The sequence below is a fragment of the Salmo salar genome, chromosome ssa25, assembly GCF_905237065.1.
Source record: "Salmo salar chromosome ssa25, Ssal_v3.1, whole genome shotgun sequence".
In the NCBI taxonomy this organism is placed as follows: domain Eukaryota; kingdom Metazoa; phylum Chordata; class Actinopteri; order Salmoniformes; family Salmonidae; genus Salmo; species Salmo salar.
The window spans coordinates 39,853,062-39,877,078 of record NC_059466.1 but is presented as its reverse complement, the minus strand read 5'-3'; the positions used below and the strand labels follow the sequence as shown (position 1 = coordinate 39,877,078).

The 24,017-nt window shown below is 41.7% G+C and overlaps 1 protein-coding gene across 2 annotated transcripts in view; it reads right to left on the bottom strand.

The window, feature by feature from the left end:
- nck2a (NCK adaptor protein 2a) overlaps window positions 1-22,939 on the bottom strand; it is a 60,388-nt gene extending 37,449 nt beyond the window's left edge. The window contains exon 1 of one of the 2 annotated variants that reach the window (XM_014174378.2): window positions 22,718-22,939. The gene's annotated coding sequence lies outside the window, so the exon portion shown is untranslated. The remainder of the gene's footprint in view (window positions 1-22,717) is intronic. The other variant, XM_014174379.2, reaches the window with a different exon arrangement.
- Window positions 22,940-24,017: the final 1,078 nt, after the last annotated feature.

Genomic DNA, 24,017 nt, shown 5'->3' with positions numbered 1-24,017 from the left:
AATTTACAGTAAGATGTGCAGTCAGACTTATTAGCCACTTCTTTATCCCCATCTCTTTCAACCATACTGTTTTTCAATTTCTCATCAACCCATGGGGACATAAAAAAATAATAATAATATGTTCTTTACTTTTAATATATATATATATATATATATATATATATATATATATATATATATATATATATATATTTTTTTTTTGCTAATAAAAACTGAAATATTACATTTACATACAGTTTAAGTCGGAAGATTACATACACCTTTGCCAAATACATTTAAACTCAGTTTCACAAATCCTGACATTTAATCCTAGTAAAAATGCCCTCTTAGGTCATTTAAAATAAAGTGGTGATCCTAAGACTGTGAAATGTCAGAATAATAGTAGAGAGAATGATTTATTTCAGCTTTTATTTCTTTCATCATTCCCAGTGGGTCAGAAGTTTACATACACTCAATTAGTATTTGGTAGCATTGCCTTTAAATTGTTTAACATGGGTCAAACATTTCAGGTAGTCTTCCACAAGCGTCCCACAATAAGTTGAGTGAATTTTGGCCCATTCCTCCTGACAGAGCTGGTGTAACTGAGTCAGGTTTGAAGGCCTCCTTGCTCGCACACGCTTTTTCAGTTCTGCCCACATATTTTCTATAGGATTGAGGTCAGGGCATTGTGATGGCCACTACAATACCTTGACTTTGTTGTCCTTAAGCCATTTTGCCACAACTTTGGAAGAATGCTTGGGGTCATTGTCCATTTGGAAGACCCATTTGCGACCAAGCTTTAACTTCCTGACTGATGTCTTGAGATGTCGCTTCAATATATCCACATCATGATGCCATCTATTTTGTGAAGTGCACTAGTCCCTCCTGCAGCAAAGCACCCCCACAACATGATGCTGCCACCCCTGTGCTTCACGGTTGGGATGGTGTTCTTTGGCTTGCAAGCCTCCCCCTTCTTCCTCAAAACATAACAATGGTCATTATGGCCAAACAGCTCTATTTTTGTTTCATCAGACCAGAGGACAATTCTCCAAAAAGTACGATCTTTGTCCCCATGTGCAGTTGCAAACCGTAGTCTGGCTTTTTTATGGCGGTTTTGGAGCAGTGGCTTCTTCCTTACTCAGATGGCCTTTCAGGTTATGTTGATATAGGACTCATTTTACTGTGGAAATAGAGCGCATCTCCTTCCTGAGCGGTATGACGGATGCCTGGTACCATGGTGTTTATACTTGAGTACTATTGTTTGTACAGATGAATGTGGTACCTTCAGGCATTTAGAAATTGCTCCCAAGGATGAACCAGACTTGGAGGTCTACAATCTTTTTCTGAGGTCTTGGCTGATTTCTTTTGATTTTCCCATGATGTCAAGCAAAGAGGCACTGAGTTTTAAAGGTAGGTCTTGAAATACATCCACAGGTACATCTCCAATTGACTCAAATTATGTCAATTAGCCTATCAGAAGCTTCTAAAGCCATGACATCATTCTTGGGAATGTTGTAAGCTTTTTAAAAGGCACAGTCAACTCAGTGTATGTAAACATCTGACCCACTGGAATTGTGATACAGTGAATTGTAAATGAAATAATCTGTCTGTAAACAATTGCTGGAAAAATTACTTGTGTCATGCACAAAGTAGATGTCCTAACCGACTTGCCAAAACTATAGCTTGTTAACAAGACATTTGTGGAGTGGATGAAAAACAAGTTAATGACTCCAACCTAAGTGTATGTAAACTTCCGACTTCAACTGTAGCTATTTATTCAGAACCTTTACTCAGTACTTTGCACCTTTGGCAGCGATTACAGCATTGCATTTTCTTGGTATGACAGTATGAAGCTTGGCACACCTGTATTTGGGGAGATTCTCCCATTCTTCTCTGCAGATCCTCTCAAGCTCTGTCAGGTTGGATGGGTAGTGTCGCTGCACAGCCATTTTCAGGTTTTTCCACAGTTGTTTGATCGGGTTCAAGTCCGGGATCTGGCTGGGACACTCAAGGACATTCAGAGACTTGTCCAGAAGCCACTCCTGCATTGTCTTGGCTGTCTGTTTAGGGTCATTGATATTTTGGAAAGTGAACCTTACCCCCAGTCTGAAGTCCTGAGTGCTCCGGAGCAGGTTTTTAATCAAAATCTCTGTACTTTGCTCTGTTCATCTTTGCCTCAATCCTGACTAGTCTCCCAGTCCCTGCCACTGAAAAACATCCCCATAGCATGATGCTGCCAGGTTTCAGTCTGATGGCCTTGAGAAACTGAAAAACAGCTTCTCACGGACCCAGCTTTGATGCACCTGTACTGACCTCGCCTTCTGGATGATAGCGGGGTGAACAGGCTGTGGCTCAGGTGGTTTATGTCAATCTTTTTGGCCTTCCTGTGACATCGAGTGCTGTAGGTGTCCTGGAGGGCAGGCAGTGTGGCCCCGGTGATGCGTTGGGCAGACCGCACCACCCTCTGGAGAGCCCTGCGGTTGCGGGCGTTGCAGTACCAGACATCGGTGCAGTTGTAGGTGGTGATAGAGCCCGACAGGATGCTCTCAGTTGTGCATCTGTAAAGGTTTGTGAGGGTCTTGTGGGCCAAGCCAAATTTCTTCAGCTTCCTGAGTTTGAAGAGGCGCTGTTGCACCTTCACCACACTGTCTGCGTGGGTGGACCATTTCAGATTGTTAGTGATGTGTACGCCAAGGAACATGAAGCTTTCCAACTTCTCCACTGTGGTCCCGTCAATGTGGATAGGGGTGTGCCCCCTCTGCTGTTTCCTGATGTCTACGATCAGCTCCTACGTTTTATTGACGATGAGAGAGGGGTTACTTTCCTGGCACCCCTCTGCCAGGGCCCTCACGTCCTCCCTGTAGGCTGTCTCGTCATTGTTGGTAATCAGGCCTACGACTCATCTGTCATGTGCAAACTTGATTGAGTTGGAGGCATGCATGGCCACACAGTCATGGGTGAACAGGGAGTATAGGAGGGGCTGAGCACGCACCCTTGTGGAGCCCCTGTGTTGAGGACCAGCGAAGAGTAGTTGTGTCCTACCTTCACCACCTGGGGGTGGCCCAGCAGGAAGTCCATGACCCAGTTGCACAGGGCAGGGTTTAGACCCAGGGCCCTAGCTTAATGATGAGCTTGGAGGGTACTATGGTGTTGAAGGCTGAGGTATAATCAATGAACAGAATTCTTACATAGGTATTCCTCTTGTCCAGATGGGATAGGGCAGTGTACAGTGCAATGGCGATTGCATTGTCTGTGGATCTATTGGGGCGGTAAGCAAATTGAAGTGGGTCTAGGGTGGTTGGTAAGATAGAGGTGATATGATCCTTGAAGTAGTCTCTCAAAGCACTTCATGATGACAGAAGTGGGTGCTATGGGGCGATAGTCAGTTGAACAGTGTCAGGAGTTTGTCCTGACCAAGAAAATGTCAGGCTTAGTCAGCAAGTACATGTTTATCAATAATTGGAAGAAGCAATTCCATAGTGTGTAGCATCTGTAGCATAAGGATGCTCCTTATCAATCATATCAGACTAACAAATATTTTTATCATCCTCCACATAGGAGTCACAGCAAAATCTTTTGTATGATTTCTTATACACTATTTTAAGCCCAGCTTTCGGGATATTGCCACTATAGTGATCACTGCATCCAATGGGTACAGATACAGCTTTAGAACCAAGTTCTAGAGTTTAGTAAAAATGTGTATACATGTGGATGATCTTGTTCCTGTAGTGTTTGTAAACACACTGGTAAATTGATTAATAACCTGATCCAGATTAAAGGCACTGGTTACAGTGAGAAGCTTCCTTTTGAGTGCACAGCTTGATGAAAACCAGTCAATATTCAGGCCCCAAGAAAGTATACCTCAGTGTATGTGATGTAAACAGTCAAGCATTTCACACATTATTTAGATACTGACTGTTAGCACTTGGTGGCCAATAGCAACACCCAAAAAGAAAAGGCTTTAGATGTGCCAAGTGAACCTGCAACCACAACACTTCAATAACACTCGAAATAAGATATTCTCTAAGCATTAGAGGGATATGGCTCTGAATAGATACAGAAACACCTCCCCTATAAGCATTCCTGTCTCTTCTATAGATGTTATATCCTTGTATTGCTACTTCTGTATCATCAAATTAATTATTTAAGTGAGTCTCTGGGGCTGGTACTATGACAGGAGAGGTTTGAAGACCTCTCTGGGGCTGGTACTATGACAGGAGAGGGTTGAAGACCTCTCTGTCGCTGGTACTATGACAGGAGAGGGTTGAAGACCTCTCTGTCGCTGGTACTATGACAGGAGATGGTTGAAGACCTCTCTGGGGCTGGTACTATGACAGGAGATGGTTGAAGACCTCTCTGGGGCTGGTACTATGACAGGAGATGGTTGAAGACCTCTCTGGGGCTGGTACTATGACAGGAGAGGGTTGAAGACCTCTCTGGGGCTGGTACTATGACAGGAGAGGGTTGAAGACCTCTCTGTCGCTGGTACTATGACAGGAGAGGTTTGAAGACCTCTCTGGGGCTGGTACTATGACAGGAGAGTTGTGAAGACCTCTCTGTCGCTGGTACTATGACAGGAGAGTTGTGAAGACCTCTCTGGGGCTGGTACTATGACAGGAGAGTTGTGAAGACCTCTCTGGGGCTGGTACTATGACAGGAGAGGGTTGAAGACCTCTCTGTCGCTGGTACTATGACAGGAGAGGTTTGAAGACCTCTCTGTCGCTGGTACTATGACAGGAGAGGGTTGAAGACCTCTCTGTCGCTGGTACTATGACAGGAGAGGGTTGAAGACCTCTCTGGGGCTGGTACTATGACAGGAGAGTTGTGAAGACCTCTCTGTCGCTGGTACTATGACAGGAGAGGGTTGAATACGTCTCTGGGGCTGGTACTATGATGGGTTCAAACATTGGACAATGTTGCCCATATACATTAATGTAATTATCTGTTAATGTACATGTGTAATTATACATGCATGACCATATGTGTGTAATCCCTCCAAGGCAATGGAAGGCAGGCATGGTATTTTCTTAATGAGATACCCTAGAAAGAAGCATGCCTATTCTCTCCTACATAAACTATATTGTGAGTGAGTGTGGAGAGAGGAGAGCTTTGCCTACACAGACATGGTGTGTTGTGCAGTCACCGTAGGCATCATTAGGTGTGGAGTCAAGAACCAGAGCATAACATGTGGATGAGATTCTCTTGGCTCTGTCTCCCAGGCTGGCTTCAGGGAATTCAGATTAGCATGTGTAACGGAGTCGATCTCTGTACGTCTGACAAGCCAAGGCATTCATGAGTCCTAGCACCTGTACTTCAAGGTCTCAGGAAGTAGACATCAATGCTCAATGCTAACTTAACCAAAATCGCTACATATGCAAATAAGAGACTACATAAAAGTAAAAATAGAATTGTTCTCTCTTACTCTGCCCCTCTTCTTTCTCCAGTAATGTTAAGTGCTGTTGACTTTCAGCGTGTGCTTAACCTTCTCTTTGTACCTCCTGCTCTTCTCTCCTCCACAGCTGCTCTGAACAGCTGAATTATTCTCTTTGATGAAGAGCAACCCAATGGCACCAGAGTGACAGTACAGGGAGAATGAGAAATAGAGAATGTGAAGAACTATTTGGAGTGAAGAAAGTGGGTTTACTTCATTACACTACCATACTCACCTGCTGGTCGTTGGCATGCCACAAGACAGCTTATTTTTCTCTCTCCCCCCCCTCTCTCTACACACACAGAGAGAGAGTCAGTGTGGCTGCCATGGCCTTTGGCCTGGTGCGCTGCAGGTATATACTGGGGGGTGAGTCACTTCTCTCCTGCTTGCCTTGCCCAATTGTGCATGTGTTATATAAGCCCTGCTCTGACGTCGTGACAATGCTCCCAGCCCCAGGAAGTAAGGTTGACGCACAATCAGAGGAGAGAAACGGAAGCAGCCTGTGTGAAGAGGATCATCTCTGGCCCAAGACTAAAAATCACACTGTCACGACCGGCTGACACAGCATTAACAAGTGTGTGTGTATGTGTGTGAGCCTGACATTTTCTTGGTCAGGGCAAAACTCCTGACACTACCAACTATGACATTGTCACACACCAACACCACATAAAATAGATGTTCTTTTAGAAAATGGAAGCCAAAACAACCCATCTCTAGGCAACAGAAGTGTTTCTATTTTCCCAAACAGGCAGAATGCTGGATGTCACTCCTTCCACACAAAACAACAACATTCAACAGGCATCTGCTTGTGCGTGGCCATGTATTTGCTTGGCACTGGTAATCTCGTTAGGGCCCCAGTCACCCTTAAGCCATCCATCTAATAAATAAAACAGTTTCATAGTGCACCCTCAGTGTGTGTGTGTGTGTGTGTGTGTTTATTAACACTGCGGCACACTGCAGCTTGTCAGGCTATTGGCGCGTACTAATAGAGGGGAGAAGGGGTCAAAAGGGGTTCTTTGACACTAACCCATTGAGGCTAGAGTTCGGCCGATTATGATTTTTCCAACACCGATACCGATTATTGGAGGACCCCCCCCAAAAAAAGCCGATGCCGATAAATCGGCCGTTTTTTTTTACCATTTATTTATTTGTAATAATGACAATTACAACAATACTGAATGAACACTTATTTTAACTTAATATAATACATCAATAAAATCAATTTAGCCTCAAATAATGAAACATGTTCAATTTGGTTTAAATAATGCAAAAACAAAAAGTGTTGGAGAAGAAAGTAAAAGTGCAATATGTGCCATGTAAGAAAGCTAACGTTTAAGTTCCTTGCTCAGAACATGGGAACATATGAAAGCTGGTGGTTCCTTTTAACATGAGTCTTCAATATTCCCAGGTAAGAAGTTTTAGGTTGTAGTTATTATAGGACTATTTCTCTCTAAGATTTGTATTTCATATACCTTTGACTATTAGATGTTCTTATAGGCACTTTAGTATTGCCAGTGTAACAGTATAGCTTCCGTCCCTCTCCTCGCTCCTACCTGGGCTCGAACCAGGAACACATCGACAACAGCCACCCTCGAAGCAGCGTTACCCATGCAGAGCAAGGGAAACAACTACTCCAAGTCTCAGAGCGAGTGACGTTTGAAATGCTATTAGCACGCACCCGGCTAACTAGCTAGCCATTTCACATCGGTTACACCAGCCTAATCTTGGGAGTTGACAGGCTTGAAGTCATAAACAGCGCAATGCATTGCGAAGGGCTGTTTGAATGAATGCTTACGAGCCTGCTGCTGCCTACCGTCGCTCAGTCAGACTGCTCTATCAAATCATAAACTTAATTAATTATAACATAATAACACACAGAAATACGAGCCGTAGGTCATTAATATGGTCGAATCTGGAAACTATCATCTCGAAAACAAAACGTTTTTCCTGTCAGTGAAATACGGAACCGTTCCGTATTTTATCTAACGGGTGGCATACCTAAGTCTAAATATTCCTGTTACATTGCACAACCTTCAATGTTATGTCATAATTACGTACAATTCTGGAAAATTAGTTCGCAACGAGCCAGGCGGCCCAAACTGTTGCATATACCCTGACTCTGCGTGCAATGAACGCAAAATGACACAATTTCACCTCGTTAATATTGCTTGCTAACCTGGATTTCTTTTAGCCAAATATGCAGGTTTAAAAATATATACTTCTGTGTATTGGTTTTAAGAAAGGCATTGATGTTTATGGTTAGGTACAGTCGTGCAACGATTGTGCTTTTTTCGCAAATGTGCTTTTGTTAAATCATCCCCCGTTTGGCGACGTCGGCTGTCTTTGTTAGGAAGAAAGTCTTCACAGTTCGCAATGAGCCAGGCGGTCCAAACTGCTGCATATACCCTGACTCTGTTTGCAAGGGAAGTGACACATTTTCCCTAGTTAAAAGAAATTCATGTTAGCAGGCAATATTAACTAAATATGCAGGTTTAAAAATATATACTTGTGTATTGGTTTTAAGAAAGGCATTGATGTTTATGGTTGGAGCAACGTGTACCTAAGCGATTATATGCAATGCAGGACAGGCTAGATAAACTAGTAATATCATCAACCATGTGTAGTTAGCTAGTGATTATGATTGATTGATTGTTTTTTATAAGATAAGTTTAATGCTAGCTAGCAACTTACCTTGGCTTCTTACTGCATCCGCGTAACAGGCAGGCTCCTCGTGGAGTGCAATGTAAAGCAGGTGGTTAGAGCGTTGGACTAGTTAACCGTAAGGTTGCAAGATTGAATCCCCGAGCTCGAAGTAGCCAAGGTAAAAATCTGTCGTTCTGCCCCTGAACAAGGCAGTTAACCCACTGTTCCTAGGCCGTCATTGAAAGTAAGAATGTGTTCTTAACTAACTTGTCTAGTTAAATAAAAGGTCTAACATTTTATTTTTTTTAATAATAAAAAATAAAAATCGGACAAATGAAAACTTGAAATCGGCCCTAATTAAATCGGCCATTCCGATTAATCGGTCGACCTCTGAGACCAATCCAGAGGAAATGTGACAAATCAGTAACTCCTTTAATCCATGGCCCACCATGAACTCGGCTGATGGACAATCACACACAGAAGGCATATTATATTAATTAATTGACAGGTGATGTTAAATAGCACATCACAGCTCGAGGTTTCCTCTAGATAGAGCAATGCTGAGATGGGTGATTGGGTAGTTCAGTCAGAACTTATTAGCAGCCTGAGACACATATTATAATCTGTTAAAAGTCCTAACTGGTGGAAATCTCTAGGGGCTCTATTGATATTATAAAGTAGTATTTTAAAACTGTAAACTAGTGCTATAGGGTAGCTCTACCAGTCTTACCAGAGAAAAGATCAGGGATAGGTTAGGATATAGCAGCAACCTCTGACCCTGAGAGCTGTGTCACCATCAGGGCTATGTGAGCCATGCATGGACAGAGGATCACATCTTACACAGTAATGGGGAAGTAGTTGATTCTCCCTCTCTCTCCATACCGTCAAAACTATTTATTTGATACTTTTTTTATCCATTTGAATATTTGTAGCTACTTTTTAAGTAAATACCTGCAGTGAACTTGTGCAATTCGTTAAGAGAAAGCAGATCACATTATGAAGCTTACCACCGGTAGTCTCCAGGCACACAACAATGAGACCGGAGCATGTGATCTATTTTTTATTTATTTAACTAGGCAAGTCAGTTAAGAAGAAATTCTTATTTACAATGACGGCCTACCGGGGAACAGCGGGTTAACAGCCTTGTTCAGGGGCAGAATGGCAGATTTTTTACCGTGTCAGCTCGGGGATTCGATCCAGCAATTGGATTTGGGGGTGACCAGTGAAATATACCTGCTGGAGCGCGTGCTATGGGTGGGTGCTGCTATGGTGACCAGTGAGCTGAGATAAGGCGGGGCTTTACCTAGCAAAGACTTATAGATGACCTGGAGGCAGTAGGTTTGGCGACGAATATGAAGCAAGGGCCAGCCAACGAGAGCATACAGGTCGCAGTGGCGGGTAGTATATTTGGCTTTAGTGACAAAAACGGATGGCACTGTGATAGACTGCCTCCAATTTGCTGAGCAGCGTGTTGGAGGCTATTTTGTAAATGACATCGCCGAAGTCATGGATCGGTAGGATAGTCAGTTTTACAAGGGTGTGTTTGACAGCATGAGTGAAGGATGCTTTGTTGCGAAATAGGAAGCCAATTCTAGATTTAATTTTGGATTGGAGATGCTTGATGTGAGTCTGGAAGGAGAGTTTACAGTCTAACAAGACACCTAGGTATTTGTAGTTGTCCACATATTCTAAGTCAGAACCGTCCAGAGTAGTGATGCTGGATGGGCGGGCAGGTGCGGGCAGCGATCGGTTGAAGAGTATGCATTTAGTTTTACTTGCATTTAAGAGCAGTTGGAGGCCACGGAAGGAGAGTTGACTGCGTAGAGGTGGATAAGAGAATCACCAGCAGCAAGAGCGACATCATTGATGTATACTGAGAAAAGAGTAGGCCCGAGAATTGAACCCTGTGGCACCCCCACAGAGACTGCCAGAGGTCTGGACAACAGGCCCTCCAATTTGACACACTGAACTCTTTCTGAGAAGTATTTGGTGAACCAGGGGAAGCAGTCATTTGAGAAACCAAGGCTGTTGAGTCTGCCGATAAGAATGCGGTGATTGACAGAGTCGAAAGCCTTGGCCAGGTCGATGAATACAGCTGCACAGTAGTCTTTTATTGATGGCGGTTATGATATTGTTTAGGACCTTGAGCATGGCTGAGGTGCACCCATGACCAGCTCGGAAACCAGATTCCATAGCGGAGAATGTACGGTGGGATTCGAAATGGTTGGTGATCTGTTTGTTAACTTGGCTTTCGAAGACCTTAGAAAGGCAGGGTAGGATAGATATAGGTCTGTAACAGTTTGGGTCTAGAGTGTCACCCCCTTTGAAGAGGGGATGACCGTGGCAGCTTTCCAATCTTTAGGAATCTCAGACGTTACGAAAGAAAGGTTGAATAGGCTAGTAATAGGGGTTGCAACAATTGCGTCGGATCATTTTAGAAAGAGAGGGTCCAGATTGTCTAGCCCGGCTAATTTGTAGGGGGGGGGTCCAGATTTTGCAGCTCTTTCAGAACATTGGATTTGGGTGAAGGAGAAATGGGGGAGGCTTGGGCAAGTTGCTGTGGGGGGGTGCAGGGCTGTTAACCGGGGAAGGGGTAGCCAGGTGGAAAGCATGGCCAGCCATAGAAAAATGCTTATTGTCAATTATTGTGGATTTATCGGTGGTGACAGTGTTTCCTAGCCTCAGTGCAGTGGGCAGCTGGAAGAGGTGCTCTTATTCTCCATGGACTTTACAGTGTCCCAGAACTTTTTGGAGTTTGTGCTACAGGATGCAAATTTCTGCTTGAAACATTTTGCCTTCGCTTTCCTAACTGCCTGTGTATATTGGTTCCTAACTTCCCTGAAAAGTTGCATATCGCAGGGGCTATTCGATGCTAATGCAGTACGCCACAGGTTTTTGTGCTTTGCAAGTGTGCATTTGATTTGCTAATTAAGTAGCTAGTTAACCACATAGCTAGATAACTAACTTCTTCCAAAATCAATATTTGATTGGTAACATCAGAGAACCCCCTCCTGGATCAAGAGCTTTGCTGTCTAATATTTGTTTAGTGTGTACAGCAAACTGTGAATAGCATTTTTATTTTTAACTTGTATAACTTTGAGATGGGTTGTCTGTTCTGCAAATACCATTAAAATGTTCACAATGCACTCATTAGCATTCTATATGGGATTTACATGTGCTTGTTAGCATTGCTAACTTTCGGATTACATAGACTCACTGGGGTTTGAAAATAATCACCCCTTGTATTCAGTGCCGGTTTTACCGAATATCCCGTTATGACAATCTAGATACCGCCCAAACCTACTTCTCTCTCCAATCCCCCGCTCTCCACAATGGCAATCCAGCACCATGAGGGTTTAACCTCTCCTCAGAACACCCTGGCGATCTGGGTTGTTATCTGAACATGACTGAAGCCAGGAGGCAGAAAGGGAATCACGGCTTCATGCTACTGCTGGCATCATGCCTGTTCTCTGGGATTGGCTGCTTTAATCTTGCACTAACATATGACTGCTGCGCATGCCACCTCTGGGGGCGTTACACTGGTACCCCAAGTTGACAGGAACTTTGACAACTTTCACAGAACGGAAGTGTCAATGAGTTGTCAGCGAAAGAGCACGAGTAGTAGGTAATTAAATTATTCCTTTGTATTTAATTTTCAACTCACATACAGGTTACACCTAGGGCAGCAGGAAAATACACACACAGAATCCCACCACCCACTGTATTTCCAGTGACCAGATAGCAAGCTAAGGGAATCCAAAGCTCGATGCAGTGATATTACCGAACTGCTTCTGTCAGACAAGTGTGTTTGTTGCAGAGGAGGTCATGAACTGAGGTCTGTGTCGCTCTCGTTCTCGTTCTCTCACTCAGGGGGGTGTTGGGTTTCACCCCTCGCCCCAAAGTGCCAATTTTCACCAGGGTAATTTGAAGCCAGCCATGCAGACTGCGAGATGGCGCGGGAGTGCCATCCACCCTTAATTACTCTTTAACGAGCACTTCTGAGGGTTATTTTGTCTGTCAGGGGGAAGAGGGTGGGGTGAGGAAGGGGAGAAAGGGGGAGAGTGGCACTGGTGTGAACTCATAGTCCCAACAGAAATCCTGCCCCCTGGTCCCAGCCCCCCCCGGTCCCAGCCCCCCCCCCCCGGTCCCAGCCCCCCCCCGGTCCCAGCCCTGTGGAGTGTCTAAAGCTGTACACTGGAGCTGTATTTCATGTCTTCATGATGAACTGAGTTAACTGACTGTTTCAGTGACTCCCATTCATACTCCCTCTCTTTCCCACGTCCTCCATCTCCCCCAGCATCCATGGGAAAGGTGGGTCTTTTAAAGGGCCTGTTTTAAGGGCCTTATGGAACCATATGGGGCTGGGGTCAGGGCTTGTGGACAGGGTGTAGATGGGCCATGAAAGAGACATACCAGTGCCATCTCCCCCTCCCCCCAATCTGTCCCCCTCGCTGTCCCTCTCTATCCGTATCTGCAGCCCAGAACAGGATTAGGCTGGGTGCCCAGTGGTGACACAAGTCCGTTGGAGCTGAGCTGACAGACTGTTGGTTCAGTTGTTGGATGCAAGCGGAGTGAGGACCTGAGAGAGAGGGAAGGGAGGATGGGAGTGGGAGCGTTGAGACAGAAGTGAGATAAACAGCTTAAAATGAGTGAGAAGGAGAAAGAGTGAGTGAGGAAAAGTGGGAGAGCTGGTACACCATGTAATGACATGGAGAAAGAAGTCTGTAAAACAATCACTGATGAGAGAGGGCAGAAATAGAAGGTTCAGCCAGAGGACAAAATCTCCTTGGACTGTCCGTGTCGGATAACTCTTAAAGAGCTCCAAGCTGGAAGGGACGTTTCTGATGATCATGTACTGTGTGCCTATAATGACATGCATCTCTTCAACATTTGCTCTCACTATGTTATAAGTAGGATTGCAATGTGTATGCACAGATATATATGGCATACAGAAAGAAAAACACACGCACCCCATAAAGATGTCATGTGTATTCTCATCGATATGATTTCAATAGGTTTCCTACGGAGGATTGACAGTATTCACATTCAAGTCAACATTCTCTGATGTGTGAACCTCCAACCATCTTTGTGGTACCATTTTAAAATGTCCGTTTTATTCCCATTTTAGCACTTATCAGCCAAAATATTCAAGAGAATGTTGTGTCTCAACCAATGGCGGTCACACCTCAGATGATGTAAAATAGGGTCTAAGGTACAACATATGCATTGACGTTTAAGATTTTTTTTTAAGTAATTGTTTTATTAAAAAATTAAAAAATTGTTTGACCACCCTGTTTGTAAGCTTTTAAATTATATCAATCTCAACTGTTTATCTTCTCCAGTGATGAAGACATGAATGTCTCATGGTATGGTGGGTTATGCTAAATGGGTCAACTTTGAGCACCTTTATCTATTGAATGTTTTGGTATTCAGGTCCAAAAAGTGACTTTCTGAGCACTTCTACAACAGGCAAATATGTATGGAAGGTTTTGTTCAAATCGAAAAGGGGTGCCGTCAAAAAGTGATTGAATTCAAAATGGATTTACCCTGTAACTGCTGCCACGATTAACGGCTGCCCTGTTCCTGATTACAACATGATTAGAGGGTGAATAACAATGAGCTAACCTTTGGACCTCCCATCCTTCATTACATAATATATCTCCAACCATCTGGGTCTGTGTCCATCTAGTCCTCTATTGGGCAGATTAACATTTTGCAGTGGGAGAAAGATCAGAGAGTTTAGGACCAGCTACTGTGCTACCAAATCAGTGGTGTTGTGAATGGGTGGTTTTACAACATGGCTTCTTTTCTCTAACAAGCACAACAGATGAGGAATGATGACATCTTGGTGATTCTGGGTCAGTTTTACACGTCACAGTGGAAGTCTTAATTTATTGTGTAGCCTAGCTATAAATGTGGATGATTACACATATTCTATTTCCTATTTATACAGACGGCCAGTCAGAAAATTGTCAAACGTATAACTGAGGGATAACATATGATAAAACAATATGTTTGAATGGAATGAGAAACCACTAAATATCAAGGGATGGGCTATGGGCTTGCAAGGCTCCACCAAGTCTTGAACACTATAATTATAGCCTTCATAGAGAGACATTCAAGTCTATTTAGGTCAGTGTTCCAAAGAGACAGAGAACAAGAAACTTATAGATATACAGATCTGAAACACTGAGAAGGAGAAAGAGAGAAACATATATAAAGATCTGAAACACTGATATGGAGAGAGAAACTGTTAGATATAGATCTGAAACACTGAGATCAAGACAGAAACTTATATAGAGAGATCTGAAACACGGATATGGAGAGAGGGAGAGAAATATATAGAGATCTGAAACACAGATATGAAAGAGAGAAACTGTTAGCTATTGATCTGAAACACTGAGATCAAGACAGAAACTTATATAGAGAGATCTGAAACACGGATATGGAGAGAGGGAGAGAAATATATAGAGATCTGAAACACAGATATGAAAGAGAGAAACTGTTAGCTATTGATCTGAAACACTGAGATCAAGACAGAAACTTATATAGAGAGATCTGAAACACGGATATGGAGAGAGGGAGAGAAATATATAGAGATCTGAAACACAGATATGAAAGAGAGAAACTGTTAGCTATTGATCTGAAACACTGAGATCAAGACAGAAACTTATATAGAGAGATCTGAAACACGGATATGGAGAGAGGGAGAGAAATATATAGAGATCTGAAACACAGATATGAAAGAGAGAAACTGTTAGCTATTGATCTGAAACACTGAGATCAAGACAGAAACTTATATAGAGAGATCTGAAACACGGATATGGAGAGAGGGAGAGAAATATATAGAGATCTGAAACACTGATATGAAAGAGAGAAACTGTTAGCTATTGATCTGAAACACTGAGATCAAGACAGAGAAACTTATATAGAGAGATCTGAAACACGGATATGGAGAGAGGGAGAGAAATATATAGAGATCTGAAACACAGATATGAAAGAGAGAAACTGTTAGCTATTGATCTGAAACACTGAGATCAAGACAGAGAAACTTAGAGAGATCTGAAACACACATGAAGAGAGAGGAATTGTTAGATATATATCTGAAACACTGAGAAGAGACCAAACACGGAACCTGGAGAAGTATTCATGCTTGCGAAAACATATGATGCCAACTGAGAACAGCACAAACGGAAAAATACGAGTTTCCTCACCATTGCATGTTGCCATCATTTAGAAGTACCTACCAACAAGACCCCAAATTGACTAAATGTTTTAAAAAAAATAGTTGTTAAAAAATGTAATGATCCAGTAGTTGGGACCCCTTGCACTAGAGGTTTGGGGACGTTTAGGCGCCTGAAAGAGTCTGCGTCTTCAACGGACAAATAGTTGATTCTGTCTCACTGTGGTTAATACACCCGGTCTACAAACAAACAGCAAGTTGGAGCTCCATACAGCTCTTTGTTTAAAATCAGAGACTGGTACTGAAGTGTGTACACAACTAATTATATCTTAGGGAAGAGTAGGATGTCGGTAGCCCATGTCAGACATAGCCAGAGCATTTAGTCCTACAGCTATTTAAGACAGAACACCGTCCCATTGTTGGTGTGATATTACAAAGCAGGTTTAAAATCAAATCAAATTTTATTTGTCACATGCACCGAATATAACAGGTGTTATACAGTGAAATGCTTACTCACGAGCCCCTAACCAACAGCGCAGTTTCAAAAAATATGGATAAGAGATAAAAGTTGCAAGTAATTAAAGAGCAGCAGTAAAAAAATAATATATACAGGGGGTGCCGGTACAGAGTCAATGTGCAGGGGCACTGGTTAGTTGAGGTAGTATGTACATTAGAGGACGACCGATTAAAATCGGCATGGCCGATTAATTATGGCCGATTTCAAGTTCTCATAAAAATAGGTAATCGACCTTTTTGGACACCGATTACATTGCAATCCACGAGCAGACTGCGTGGCAGGCTGACCACCTGTTACGCGAGTGCAGCATCAAAAAGACCTGCGGCTGCAAGGAGCCAAGGTAAGTTGCTAAACTTTAAACTTAACTTATAAAAAAAAAAAACATAATCACTGGTTAACCTAGCAATATCATCAACATTAACTAGCTTGTCCTGTGTTGCATATAATCAATGCTGTGCCTGTTAATTTATCATCGAATCACAGCCTACTTCAACTTCGCCAAACGTGTGATTTAACAAAAGCACATTCACAAAAAAAGCTGAATCGTTGTACAAATGTATCTAACCATAAACATCAATGCCTTTCTTAAAATCAATACACAGAAGTATATTTTTTTTAAACCTACATATTTAGTTAAAAGAAATGCATGTTAGCAGTCAATAACTAGAGAAATTGTCACTTCTCATGCGTTCAGGGCAAGCAGAGTCAGGGTATATGCAACAGTTTGGGCCGACTGGCTCGTTGCGAACTGTGTGATGACCATTTCTTCCTAACAAAGACCGTAATTAATTTGCCAGAATTTCACATAATTATGTCATAACATTGAAAGTTGTGCATTGTAACAGCAATATTTAGTCTTAGGGTTGCCACCCGTTCTATAAAGTAAGGAACTAGAGGTCGACCGATTATGTTATTTTGTATTTATTTTTTTTATTTTTTTTTACGCAGATGCCGATTGGAGGGCCGATACCGATTAATCGGCCGATTTTTTATTTCTTTATTTTTTTGCTTATTTATTTGTAATAATGACAATTACAACAATACTGAATGAACACTTATGTTAATTTAATATAATACATCAATAAAATCAATTTAGCCTCAAATAAATAATGAAACGTGTTCAATTTGGTTTAAATAATGCAAAAACAAAGTGTTCGAGAAGAAAGTAAAAGTGCAATATGTGCCATGTAAGAAAGCTAACGTTTAAGTTCCTTGCTCAGAACATATGAAAGCTGGTGGTTCCTTTTAACATGAGTCTTCAATATTCCATTTTCAAAGCAAGCATATATGTCACAAAAACCAAAACCACAGCTAAATGCAGCACTAACCTTTGATGATCTTCATCAGATGACACTCCTAGGACATTATGTTATACAATACATGCATGTTTTGTTCAATCAAGTTCATATTTATATCAAAAACCAGCTTTTTACATTAGCATGTGATGTTCAGAACTAGCATACCCACCGCAAACTTCCGGTGAATTTACTAAATTACTCACGATTAACGTTCACAAAATACATAACAATTACTTTAAGAATTATAGATACAGAACTCCTTTATGCAATCGCAGTGTCAGATTTTAAAATAGCTTTTCAGCGAAAGCACATTTTGCTATATTCTGAGTACATAGCCCGGCCATCACGGCTAGCTAATTTGACACCCACCAAGTTTGGCCCTCACCAAACTCCGATTTACTATAAGAAAAATGTGATTACCTTTGCTGTTCTTCGTCAGAATGCACTCCCAGGACTTCTACTTCAACAACAAATGTTGTTTTGGTTCCAAATAATCCATAGTTATATTCAAATACCTCTGCTTTGTTCATGCGTTCAGGTCAGTATCCGAAGGGTGACGCGCGAGCACACTTCGTGACAAAAAAGTCAAAATATTCCATTACCGTACTTCGAAGCATGTCAAACGCTGTTTAAAATACATTTTTATGCCATGTTTCTCATAAAATAGCGATAATATTCCAACCGGGCGACGTTGTATTCATTCAAAGGCTGAAAGAAAAAAATGGAGAATTCACATGAACGCGCATCTCCAGTGTCGCTGTTCACTGCCTGACCACTCACAAAATCTCCTGCTGTTTTTCGCCCAGAGACAGGAGAGACGTCATTCCACTTTCTGGCGCCTTCTGAGAGCCAATGGAAGCCTTAGAAAATGTCATGTTACAGCAGAGATGCTGTATTTTCGATAGAGATGCCACAGAAGGAGAACAAATTGTCAGACAGGGCACTTCCTGTATGGAATCTTCTCAGGTTTTGGCCTGCCATATGAGTTCTGTTATACTCACAGACACCATTCAAACAGTTTTAGAAACTTTAGAGTGTGTTCTATCCAAATCTACTAATTATATGCATATTCTCGTTTCTGGGCAAGAGTAGTAACCAGTTTTAAATCGGGTACGTTTTTTATCCGGCCATGCAAATACTGCCCCCTAGCCCCAACAGGTTAGATGCACTATGCATTGTTTGGGTTGAATGCTGTAACACTGAATAAAAGTCCTATGATGATAGTGACTGCCCATTACTGCTTATGACTTATTAACCATCAGTTATTCACATTACTGATGACTTTATTTCATTCCAATTCATCACCTCATCTGTACAGAGTCATCACCTCATCTCTACAGAGTCATCACCTCATCTCTACAGAGTCATCACCTCATCTCTACAGAGTCATCACCTCATCTCTACAGAGCTGCTGTCTACGCTGTCTGACAAAAATCACTATTTTAGTAGTTCCTCAAAGTAAATAAGGCATACTTTTGTGACTGCTTAATACCAACTATAAATCACTTATATCATGCATTATCAGGCTCGCAAAGCAACTGCTTCCTATTCCTCTCGATCATGTGTTCTCTAGTGTCTGCAGTGCACAGACCAGACAATCCCTGGTTTTCAGATAACTTGGCAGAATGAATTAGAAAGAGAAATATATCTTGGGCTCAAGCTAGACATAAATGCTCCTGTTGAATGGGCCTCCTTCAGAGCGCTAAGAAACAAAGAGAGAGAACCTAAACAACCCTACCAAGTTCTGGAAGCTAATCAAATCAGTGTCAGGTTCTAATGTATCCTCTGGCCTTCCTGACCATTTAATGATGGATTCTAATGAAGTGAAGGATAAAGCCAATATTGTAGGGGTTTTTAACAAGCACTTCATATCGGCTGGTTCAGTTTTAGATAATGGTGGGGCCCAGGCCTCTAACGCAAGCTCTGTTACAGTCAACTATGATATAGTCCCTCATGTGAACCATTTTAACCTTGAGCCTGTTTCTTATACTGAGGTCTATAAAGCACTAAAAGGCAATAGACACTAAAAGGTCTGCAGGTCCAGACAACCTGGACCCCTACCTCTTAAGGATAGCAGCTGGTATTATTACTGAACCTGTGTCTCACATTTTCAACTAGAGTCTCTTGACCAATTCCATACCCAGCATTTGGAAATCAGCTTATGTCCTCCCACTGCTAAAGGCTGGAGAGCCCTCAGATGCTAATAACTATCGTCCTATCTCCAAACTCCCTATCCTGGCCAGTCTATGAATCTCTAGTGAACTCACAGTTAAAAAAACTGAATTGAAAAGAACATACTGAGCGGGGTTCAGTCTGGCTTTAGATCGAGGCACAGCACCACAACTGCAGCTATGGCAAATTACATCATTAATGCACTTGATAAAAAGCAACATTGTGCTACTCTGTTTGTGGATTTATCAAAGGCTTTTGATTCAGTTGACCATGAATTGTTGCTAGCTAGACTCAGAAACATTGGTCTCAGTGAAGGGGCAGTAAACTGGTTTAGAAACCATCTTTCTGACAGAACACAATGTGTATATACTGACAATCACAAGTCTAGCTTTCTAGAGATTAATAGAGGTGTGCCCCAGGGTTCCATTTGAGCTCCTGTTTTCCCAATTTGTATTAATGATTTGGGAAATGGATGCAACCAGCAAAGTTCCATCTATATGCAGATGATACAGTCATGTATTAATGTACTCCTTCTCTGGAGCAGGATGTTGAGGAGTTCCCGACTGCTTTTCAGTCACTGCAGGCCTCCCTTTATGGTCTAAATTCATGACCTTTACCAGAGCTGGAACTCTGCCAGAAAAGGTTAGCATTGTCACATATGGTGGCTTATCCATTGGAAAAAGTGTTATCCTACAAACACCTAGGTATTTGGTTGGGTGACAAGTTGCCCTTTAAAGTTCATTTGGATAATCTTGTGACAAAGCTTAAATTGAAATTGGGTTTTTATTTTCGTAATAAGGCTTGCTTCCTGCTTATGGCTAGAAAGAAGCTTGTTCAGGCCACTTTTCTCGCTGTAATTGATTATGGTGACTTGTTGTATATGCATGCAACTTCCTCCGTCTTACAGAGACTGGACTGTATTTATCATGCATCCTTGCGCTTTATTACAAATGCCAAGTCACTCACCCAGCATTGCACCTTGTTCCGAATGGTAGGTTGGACCTCACTTTATATACGCAGAAAGATACATTTGTATGTGTTCATCTACAAAGTCCTTTTGGGTAAACTCCCTCTTTACCTCTGTAGTCTGGTCTTCTTCACCATCAGTTACCATACCCGGTCTGCTAGGTGGTTGCTACTTAATGTCCCCAGGACATTCACAGTATTAGGCAAGACTACCTTCTCTTCTTGTGCATCAGAGGCAAGTAATAGTCTACAATCCATGCTTCATCTAGATATGTTAGTGTCACTGAATTAATTTAAAATATTGATAGGAGACTGTTACGGAGGAGTGTAAATGCTTTTTTTAGGCTGGATCATGTTGTGTTATATGTTTTAATGATGTAATGTATTGATTGTTGCTGCCTTCTTGGCCACATCTCCCTTGAAAAAGAGACTCTGGGTCTCAGTGGGCTTTTCCTGGTTAAATAAAGGTTAAATAAAAATAAAAAGGTTATATAATTTGGAGGCTGGACACTGATCATGAGTCAGATTTAGTCTATTTGAGCAGACATTTGAAGATGTACAGATCATGTAAGGATATCTATTGAAATCATTTAAAAATGTTATATAAGGATACATAAATGATCAGATAATGACTACAGATTTTATACATTTCTGAAAGTAAGTGGATTCGTTCATGCCTAAGTATAAAGGCTTAGATATGTCAGCATGTTGACACATACCCTTTTGCGATATCAAAATATTCTACAAATATGTAAGTGGGTACACGCGCATCAGAAGCTTGTCTTGAAGGGAGCTCATCCCAGATATCTCCCTGGACTCATAAGGTAGCAGGGAGATTTCTAAGGTCCGGATTGGATTCATGTAGAAACTGTCCCATTACGGAGAATATCCTAGCTCCATATGAAATGAAGGACATGCGTATCCAGATAAATATAGATATCCCCTGATATTGACCCTTTTCTCCCAGTGCATTTTATCTGAAAACAATGACAGTAAGGTACGTAATTGTTCCCAGAAATGATTTGATATTGAGGTAAAAACAGCTGCATTGGACCTTTAACAACAAGCCTACAGAGAATGCCAAAACCTTCATTTACATACCTGTCATTGCAACAACGGCAGCCAACCATGTCCCGTAAAAAACTGGGTTGCCATGGTGACCTACCTCTCAGAGGGGTGTATCTGCTAGGTGCGGCCCAAAACTACACCTGACCCGCTGACTGTCCCAGATACAGAACCTTCATCCGCGTCACATAAAACTGGTCTGATAAGGATAAGAAAGCTGATAAGCTAAATTTCCTTATGAGTCTGTTAATCAGTGGAACGTTTTCATATTACTGTGCATAGCACTGAGCTAAATGTGTTAGTTCTGGCATTTATGTGACATTTGCAGCACGGGTAAAAAATGGGATTAACGCCTGACTGTAAAGTACAGTATCTCTGGATGGAACCACTTCACACCGCGGAAAGCCTGATGGAATAACATAAGGGTGCTGTGGAGTGGTGGTGTGAGTGCATTCATTTGCATAAAAGGTCAGCCTTGGGCTGAATGATGGTTTCTAAACAGTAGCCTAGTAGACAAAAGAGTGGTGGATTATAAATTATATTTCTTTAGATGTTTCTGTCATGCTCTTTTGGTCTGGACTGTGTGTGAAAGAAGTTCATTAACCATTCTTCCAGACTGCAAAACAGGTTACTGCTGTATGTAATGCCTGCCGGCTATCGTAGCCTACAATGTGAAGCTCCTTTTTTTCTGGCAACAAAATATAATTTTCCTCAATGTGTGATAAAGGTTTGCTATGAAGATTGTTTAATTGTCTACGTGAAGCTGTTGAAGCAAAATGCTCATACCAACGAATATGAGATGTGTGCGAGAATCTAGGTTTTGATTCGATTGTAGACCAATTGCGGGAAAGGTCATTGGCTACGGGATAGCATTTAGCAGTTCTCCAATTGATGAAACCTGAAAATCACAAATAGACAAAACTGAAAGTAAGAGGAACTCTTAAAAGAAAAAAACAGCCTACAATGCAAACCAGATAATATTTGGTTTCAGACAGTTGAAGCACAACAGATACAAATGAATGAGTCGAATGTTAATTTACACGATATACTCTACTAGCATATTCTAGCCTACTTCTAATAATAAAGTGCATTATTTCATGTAAAAAGGCAACAACAAAAAGCATTCCCGTTAACCATATTTAAACAATCCTGTAAAAACGCACATACAGCCTAACAACTGCCAGTGTGTGGACACGACGACACAGTGACTGAAAGAAAGAATCAGAAAGTGACGTTTAGTTTAGTGTTCTGACAAAATGTTCCATGAATATTGTCCACGTCTAGGCCTTGTACCACACGATAAATAGACTTCTGTGTGTAATGTTTATAACCACTGACTTGTCATAGTTCGCAATGCTACATTTGTGAAAAGAAAATACAGCGACTATAGGCTATAGTTCACGCCACAAACATAACCCCGGGGCGACCACACCAACTTTACGCTCAGTTAATTTTTTTCTTACCTTTGTGTTCACTCCAACGAGAACGGGCAACGGGGACAGACGAAGCACACACACTCGAACAAGAACGAAAATAAACAGTTTCCACAAACCAGTCGAGTCGTAAGGAAAAGCACAACAAAATGAATTCACGTACTTTCTTTGGTTTCCCAAAACAATTCCTTTCTCGTAGCTGCCTCCACCTCAATTCACTCGACCTAGTGACGTCACCGCTGCCAAGGGAGGCTTGCGGGGGGTGTTGCGTTCATGGCTAGATGGGATACTTAAAGCTTGCGTCTCTATATAGAATAATATATATATATATATATATATATTATTCTACGACTATTATTCTGTGATGAAGAAAATAATAAAAATACAGAAAAACCATGGAATGAGTAGTTGTGTCCAAACTTTTGACTGGTACTGTATATAAATATATATAAATACAGTACCAGTCAAAAGTTTGGACACAACTACTCATTCCATGTTTTTTCTGTATTTGTATTATTTTCTTCATCGTAGAATAATAGTAAAGACATCAAAACTATGAAATAACACATATGGGATCATGTAGTAAGCAAAAAAGTGTTAAACAAATCAAAATATATTTTATTTATTTTATTTCAAATAGCCACCCTTTGCCTTGAAGTCAGCTTTGCACACTCTGGCATTCTGGCAGTCACCTAGAATGCATTTCAATTAACAGGTGTTAACTGGCGCCGACAGAGAGGGCTGCCGTGCTTCTAGCTCTTAGGAAACTTGCCACTATTTTGTTTTTTATGTGTTATTTCTTACGTTATTAGCCCATATTTTTTTTGTGTGTTATTACATACAGCCGAAATGAACTATTGGATATCAGAGCGACAGTAATTCACCAGCACTACCAGCATTACGACCAGGAATACGACTTTCCTGAATTGGATCCTTTGTTCGTAGGAGGTGCACACACCACCGACTGTTTCTGAGTATATTACCCTCAAATGTCCAGTCTCTGGAAAAAAAGTTGACGAGCTCAGGGCAAGGATTTCTTTCCAGAGAGACATCAGGGATTGTAATATACTCTGTTTCACAGAAACATGGCTCTCTCTGGATATATTGTCTGAGTAAGTCCAGCCAGCTGGGTTCTCAGTTCATCGCGCAGACAGGAACAAATATCTCTCTGGGAAGAAGAAGGGAGGGGGTGTATGTTTCATGATTAACGACTAATGGTGTGATAGTGCTAACATAGAGGAACTCAAGTCCTTTTGTTAATCCGACCTAGAATATCTCACAATCAAATGCCAACCGTATAACCTCCCAAGATAATTATCTTCGGTTATAG